Raw genomic sequence first — 7880 nt, forward strand, 5'->3', positions numbered from 1 at the left:
TAAAGGATAAGATCACAAGTTGCTGGAGGTGATCTGATCTGTTACTCATCCTTCATCAATCCTATCATTGCCAAAAGACTCCTTTTTAAAACAAAATCAGTATTTACCACACAGAAATGCCTGGAGGCAAAGCTGTCTACTAGCTTGAGCTTCTTATGATAATACTGTCACTTCTATTAGAAAAAAAACATTCAAGTCTGGGAATATCATTCAGTTTCAAATTTTTAATTTCTCCAAATGCTGCTTCTAGTTCTGTGACTCCTGTTTCTTGATGTCTGTGAATAATCTTTTAACTTCAAGACAGCAGTTGCAGGAATTCTGAACCACATTCCTCAGTTCTGCTTTTAAACAACTTAATTCAAAAACTTTTATGCACATAATGTATACCCAAGCATAATGAGGTTTATGTGCATGAGAAATCAAAAAGCTGATATTTTGCTGTAATTGAAAAATACATAAGGAGTGATTCATGATGATTTTAAGCTTCACTTTCATTGGGTATAGCTGAAATGATGAAATATAAATTGTAGTGATCTATTGTAGATCACCATACAATCCATTAATATTTTTGTTGGTTGGCTTTAACTGTACTCAGCACAAAAATGTGATACACGTTGTAATATAACCTTACTTAACTAATACCAGTAACATTGAGAATGACTAACTGCCATCCAATTTGGGACAAAACTTGCAACTTTGGTGAATACAATGTGGAATGAACTTTTCATAAAATACTTCCATCAACTGAGAATGGCTACTTGATACTAGTTATTACTCTTCTTTAGATCCAATCAGTTCACTTATACACATGATGAGTTAGTAAGGGAAATGTTTGGGGTTCTCAGCAGGATAAAAGGGCAAGAACTAACTTGGTATAAATTTAATATCCCCCTAATGCAAAATGATGTGAGACTATATATAATTCCGCTATCAGTAGATGTGGTACTCCCAGTATCCACCAATGAAAACTGAAAATGACTGCCATTGATGAAACTGTGCTGCTTCCATTGGAATGAGATACTGTTGTAAGACAAAATGAAAAGAGCAGTTCTATTATTTGGTAATGCATGATAATATATTAGATTTAATGAAGTTTATTGCTACTTGTAGTCTTCCATTTCCCAAGTAGCAACATGCCTGATCATAGCACCAAAAAGTTGCAAATTTTGTATTTACCCCGTGGAAGTAAGTGAATGGTACAACCTTAAAAGCTATACAACAAGAAGGAGTAATCACATCTGCAGTATAATGATTATTTATGAACTATTTTTGGAGAGGACAGAATTATTGTTATTTATGGCCATTTCAATGCATCTTATGGTTAATTTTTATTTTGCACATTTACAAAGAGAACTTTTTGTAAAGGTTCTTGGTGAGATTAGTTCATTTGATTGTTTGACTTTTGACAAGTATGAGAATTGATAAGTTTAGCTAGAAGAAAATGAAGTTCACTTGGTATGTAATCCTTTTTGTTGTGCTGTCCCTTGTATTTTTTCAACCACTACCAAGGCAGGAGGAAAATGCTACACGAGTGATTTGGCATGTGGCATTGTACTAAACAAGTCCAAGTAATGGGCAAGAGTGCGTCCAATCAGACTACCGTATAACTACAAAGATGGGTTTTGGATTGTGACAACAGACTTCATTGCCACAAATATTTTCCATGTTTGTTTATTTCACAGTAAACCAGAAAGTAATTTAAATGTCTATAGGTTTTTTGCAAAGGTTATTAATTTCAGATTACAATACAGTACATTCAACATGCGCACTTTATTTTAGCATGACAATCATTGTACTGCAGTTAAGTTTGTAGTTATTGTTCTAGGCTGTTCACAACTTTTTTAGAGCATCCTGCTGTGCATTTCCAAGATACACACTATGGACTCTTCACAACAAGTATAAGGGCTAACTGATGAATTGCTCCAAATTGTTTTTTTTAATGGAGTATTTGTAAATAATTGTTGATAAAATGTTGTGTAAGGACCAGTTTGCAGCACACTTTAATATTTCAGTACTCAATGTCTCACAACATTTAATTGTACTTAAAACAATTGAGCTTGGAACATTCAGCCCCATAGAAAGGTGGCATTTTGCATATTCTAACATCTAGGAAGCAAGAATCTTGAACCATGAGAAAATTACTATAAATCTCAGCTCTTCAGAAACTTTCATTTTTGTGTAGGCTACATTTGGTCTTGTTATATTGTCGATGTTAATATTTTACCAGTTTAATTACCCTTTCACACATTGTTCAAGCAGTTGAGCTGTAATGAATTTCTGCTTTGGCGAGTTTCTATATTTTAATATAGCCAAGTAAAGATGAGAGTTTCTTATCTGTAATGCATGTGGAATTAACTGCTCAAAACAGTTAGACTGTGGAAACTGAACAGGTTGTGGAAGTATTGTTCTGTGCGTACACTATGTTTTCCCCATGAAGTATTTCTACTAGAGCTCATGCACTTTGATTAGGGTTTGATAGAACTGATGCTGCTCTTGCACAAATTCTGGAATTAAAATCCAGTGTAGTACTTGGATTTTTAAAAGGAAAAAGCAAATGAGTAGTTTACATAAAATAGGACCTTCCACTCATTAACTCAATGTTGCTATTTACTCATTGCCAAAAAGACCGCTTTTATAAGTTACTAATTAGCATCCTTTAATATTTTTACTATTGTTCTTTACCAGCAATTTCCATAGGAATTAGACATTGCGCCATATAGTGAACCACATTTTTTTCTCTCTCTGAACATAATGGCAATGTGGTAATTGATTGGGACACTGGAACTATGGTTTAAAAATGTGAGTTCACAGTGATCCGTTTTCAGCAATATACAAAAATGGACAAGTTCATTTATTTGTTTGAAAAAACTAAACACTTGTTAGAAACTTGCCTCTAATTAGTTGTATACCAATTTGAATTTATTCATAATTTATTATGTACCCACAACACCTGAAGCATTACTGGAAATCTTTTATATTAAAAATTACTTGTATAGCGTTGCTCATGAGCAAAAATAAAATTTGTGTATCATCTCTCTCCATACAATCTGTCTTTTCCTAATTCTTTGCACTTCCGTTGTCTGTTTTCTAAACTTTGTCTCCATATATTCTGTTCCAGACGGTAGATTCTTGTTAGGTCTAAATGTTAGTCTTTTTTTCTTTGGCATATGTGTATTTCTTTGTCTCTGCAAGTTTTATGTGCATGCTGTTCTCCCCCCTTCTTCCATGATTTTGGATCGTTCCCTACCTCAGTAAATCAGTTTTGGATTTGTCTCACCTCTAACAAAATCGCATCATCTTTAACCCTCGTCATACAAGTTGCGTATCTTTATCATTAATATCTGTGTGATATACTCTCCGTCCCGGCTAGTTCAAGGTTCAATGACGTGACGAGTTTCTACCTTTATATTTGGATCATCGCAAGGCTGCGTTTGCTCCCAGTGGCTGCTTTCATTTTGTTTTATTTATTCAGTCGGTTTGCTATACAGTATGTACTTTTGAAGCTCTGGTGTGCATCTTCAGTTTACGAGCTCTTAGCTTCTGTTCATTCATAATTGTGTGCGTTTTACGCTGTAGCAGTTTTTTCGTTGCACCTGACTTTACTGACGTACAGTGGGTATGATTTCTGTTAATATTTCTGCTTTAAATTTTATTTCTGGTCCCACAAGGCTCATTCTGCCTGTCTCTTTGATCTGTTGTGTCACTTCAAAGCCTCATTTTTACTGTGCCTCGGAACCACTTTGCGATATTTTTCTTTATTCGATGAACGAATGAGAAGCTGTATCCTTTTTTTCTGCGTGATTCTGTTGTGGTCTGCAGCGGACAACCAAGGACGTTGCAAGAGTATGCAGTATAGAAAGATGTGTCGATGCCAACGTAGACCATTAACCTATGAATGGGAATAAGCAAACATTTCGGGCGAGACCCTTCATTAGGGCTCCTTCCGAAAATTTAACTGTTTATTCTTATTCATAGATGCAGCCTGCCCTGCTGAGCTCTTCCAGCACATTGTGTGTGTTGCTGTGGATTTCCAGCATCTGCAGTAGTATCTCTTGTGTTGTAGAACCTAACCTTCCTATCTACTTAGGTAGATGGAGTGTATGTCGTTATCCTTTATTGGTCAATCATCTTTGTAGGGTTCAGTCTTCCTTTGCAAATTGAAAACTAAAATGTAATAAATAATTCGACAGTTTGAAAGGAACAGGAGAAATACACTTTCACAAATGCTAGAACTAGTGAATTAAGCTGTTCATCAGTAACCATGAATGATTTTTCTAGAGCGACGTCCCCTCTTGACCGGGTTGTTTTTTGCGGTGGCTTAGATAGCTAACCTAAATTATTCGAGATTCCAGGAATAGTCCCAGATGGAACAGGCATTTGCCATCTATAGTGGTCAAGAGTTTTACCATGTCTGCTTGGTAGGTTGCGCAGCTTTACCCGAATCATTAGTATGCCTATACGAACACGCCTGCGTTCGTTGAAGTGTTGTTTGTAAAGACGCCTTCGTACTGCGCCTTCAGGCCAATGTTGACCACGTCCAACTGGAAATTCAGAATCAGAACTTGGTTTAATTTCGCTGGCATATGTCGTGAAATTTGTTTTGCGGCAGCAACGTACTGCAATGTGTATTAAAACACATTATAATAAGTGTGTTTACTTAAATCAGTAGTGCAAAAAGAGTGGGGAAAGTACCGAGGTAATGTACATGAGTTCATGGTCCATTCAGAAATCTGAAGGCGCGGGAGAAGAATCTGTTCCTGAAACATTGAACGTGTGTCTTCAGGCTCCTGGAGCTAGCTCATCCTTGATGGTAGCAATGAGAAGAGGACATGTTCTGGGTGAGCAGGGTTCTCAATGATTGGTGCAGCTTTTTGAAGGTGTCGTGGATGCTGGGGAGGTTAGTGTCCATGATGGAGCTTGCAGGGTTTACAACTTATGCAGCTTTTAACGATCCTGTGCAGTGGTTCCTCCGTACCAGATGATGATGATGCAACCAGTTAGTATGTTGTCCACAGTACATCTGTTGAAATTTACAAGTTGTCTTTAGTGATATATCAGTCCGAATCAGCATGGATTTATGAAGGGAAAATCATGCTTGACTAATCTGGAGTTTTTTGAGGATGTAACTATGAAAATGGACAAGGGAGAGCCAGTGGATGTAGTGTACCTGGACTTCCAGAAAGCTTTTGATAAAGTCCCACATAGGAGATTAGTGGGCAAAATTAGGGCACATGGTATTGGGGGCAGAGTAGTGACATGGATTGAAAACTGGCTGGCTGGCAGGAAACAAAGAGTAGTGATTAACGGGTCCCTTTCGGAATGGCAGGCTGTGACCAGTGGGGTACCGCAAGGTTCGGTACTGGGACCGCAGCTGTTTACAATATACATTAATGATTTAGATGAAGGGATTAAAAGTAACATTAGCAAATTTGCTGATGACACAAAGCTGGGTGGCAGTGTGAAATGTCAGGAGGATGTTATGAGAATGCAGGGTGACTTGGACAGGTTGGGTGAGTGGGCAAATGTATGGCAGATGCAGTTTAATGTGGATAAATGTGAGGTTATCCACTTTGGTGGCAAGAACAGGAAGGCAGATTACTATCTAAATGGAGTCAAGTTAGGAAAAGGGGAAGTACAACGAGATCTAGGTGTTGTACATCAGTCAATGAAAGCAAGCATGCAGGTACAGCAGGCAGTGAAGAAAGCTAATGGCATGCTGGCTTTTATAACAAGAGGAATTGAGTATAGGAGTAAAGAAGTCCTGCAGCTGTACAGGGCCCTGGTGAGACCCCACCTGGAGTATTGTGTGCAGTTTTGGTCTCCAAATTTGAGGAAGGACATTCTTGTTATTGAGGGAGTGCAGCGTAGGTTCACAAGGTTAATTCCCGGAATGGCGGGACTGTCATATGTTTAAAGATTAGTGCGACTGGGCTTGTATACACTGGAATTTAGAAGGATGAGAGGGGATCTGATTGAAACATATAAGATTATTAAGGGATTGGACACACTGGAGGCAGGAAGCATGTTCCCGCTGATGGGTGAGTCCAGAACTAGAGGCCACAGTTTAAGAATAAGGGGTAGGCCATTTAGAACAGAGATGCGGAAAATCTTTTTCACCCAGAGAGTGGTGGATATGTGGAATGCTCTGCCCCAGAAGGCAGTGGAGGCCAAGTCTCTGGATGCATTCAAGAGAGAGTTAGATAGAGCTCTTATAGATAGCGGGGTCAAGGGATATGGGGAGAGGGCAGGAACGGGGTACTGATTGTGTATGATCAGCCATGGTCAGAGTGAATGGCGGTGCTGGCTAGAAGGGCCGAATGGCCTACTCCTGCACCTACTGTCTATTGTCTATACCAATTCTCATCAGACTACCGAAATATGGCTGCCGTGCCTTCGTTGTATTTGCATTAGTATGGTGAGCCCATCAGAGATGTTGACACCCTGGATCTTGAAACTGCTCGCCCTTTCCACTTTTAATCCCTCCATAAGGACAGGTGTGTTTTCCCTCGACTTAATCTTTCTGAAGTCCACAACCAATTCCTTGGTCTTACTAACACTGAGTGCAAGGTTGTTGCTGTGACACCACTCAATCAGCTGATCTATCTCGCTCCTATAGGCCTCCTCATTGTCTGAAATTCTGCCAACAATCATGTTGTCGGCAGCTTTATATATGGTGTTGAGCTACACATTTGGGGGAGCATAGTGCTGACTCTGATGTCCTGCCTGGCTCATCCCAAAAATACAACGTACTTCCTATAATTTTCCAAATTCAGCACTCGCTGCTGCTTGTTGAGCACATCTATAATTCTCTAAGATTAGTGTCCTCCATATTCGCGTGATTCCTACTATTCCCCCCGCAGTACCTTGCCTTTAAGTCGCTTCGAAGCAGTTCCAGTGTATATGAAAATATTACGAAAAGAGTACAATTTGACATATATATATATTAGGAAATCAAATATTTGCGTTGTTATAGAGCCGTTTTGTTAAAGAATAATTCAGACTATTTGTTGCGGAGGGGAAATCCAAAATGCAAACTTGTCTTTACATTATGTGCAGATTCAGGTTGAACTGGCGAATCGATCTGCAGGAATTCGTGAGAGTGCTACCACTAAAGAAGTAAATAACTTCATACTGCATATAGGAGAATATTACGACTTTTTTTTGTATGTGAAATGTAAACTTCTGTTATTAGGTATTGTACCTAATTTTGCTTAATTCTAATTGCAGGCAAGCAAAACAGTCTACAGTACCATAATTAGTTAAATCTTGAGTGACAGCTTAAATTTACTTTTTCAAAAGTAAACTTATTTTCTGAAGATTGAAATTCAAACAGAAAATGCTGGACTCATTCAGCAGATCAGATAGGTTTTCTAAAAGGTTAACTGCACTTTATACTTTCTCACCTGCCCTACATTTCTTTGAAATCCCTTTTTAGTCCCGAGCTAAAGATTTGGATTGCTGTTAAGGGTATGGATTTGCTGAGATTTTTTTTTGGAGTGAGAATTGACAAAATGATCATCTAATAGTTCAGGTGTAATAGGCTGAAAGTATTTACTAGCATCCAAGTAAAGTGTTCACAACTTGCTGATCTTGAAAACTGAATAAATAAGACTTTTTGTCTCTTGGAAACTGGCTGATCTCTTGAAGTAACATTATGGATAGTGCATAGCCAGTATTAATGTACAATTAACTATACTCTATAGAAATAGTCCTGGATGTTTTGAGTCTTTGAGCTTCAAGATACAGTGCAGTTCAAACCATGATGTGACTTTTTTGTAATGTTATCAAGGCTGAGTAAATTGCATATTCTTGGCAATGATGCTGATCTCGTTCACAAGTTGTGCATATTCCTGGCAAGACAATATATATGGTACATGTCT

The sequence above is a fragment of the Hemitrygon akajei genome, chromosome 11, assembly GCF_048418815.1.
Source record: "Hemitrygon akajei chromosome 11, sHemAka1.3, whole genome shotgun sequence".
Classification (NCBI taxonomy): Eukaryota; Metazoa; Chordata; class Chondrichthyes; order Myliobatiformes; family Dasyatidae; genus Hemitrygon; species Hemitrygon akajei.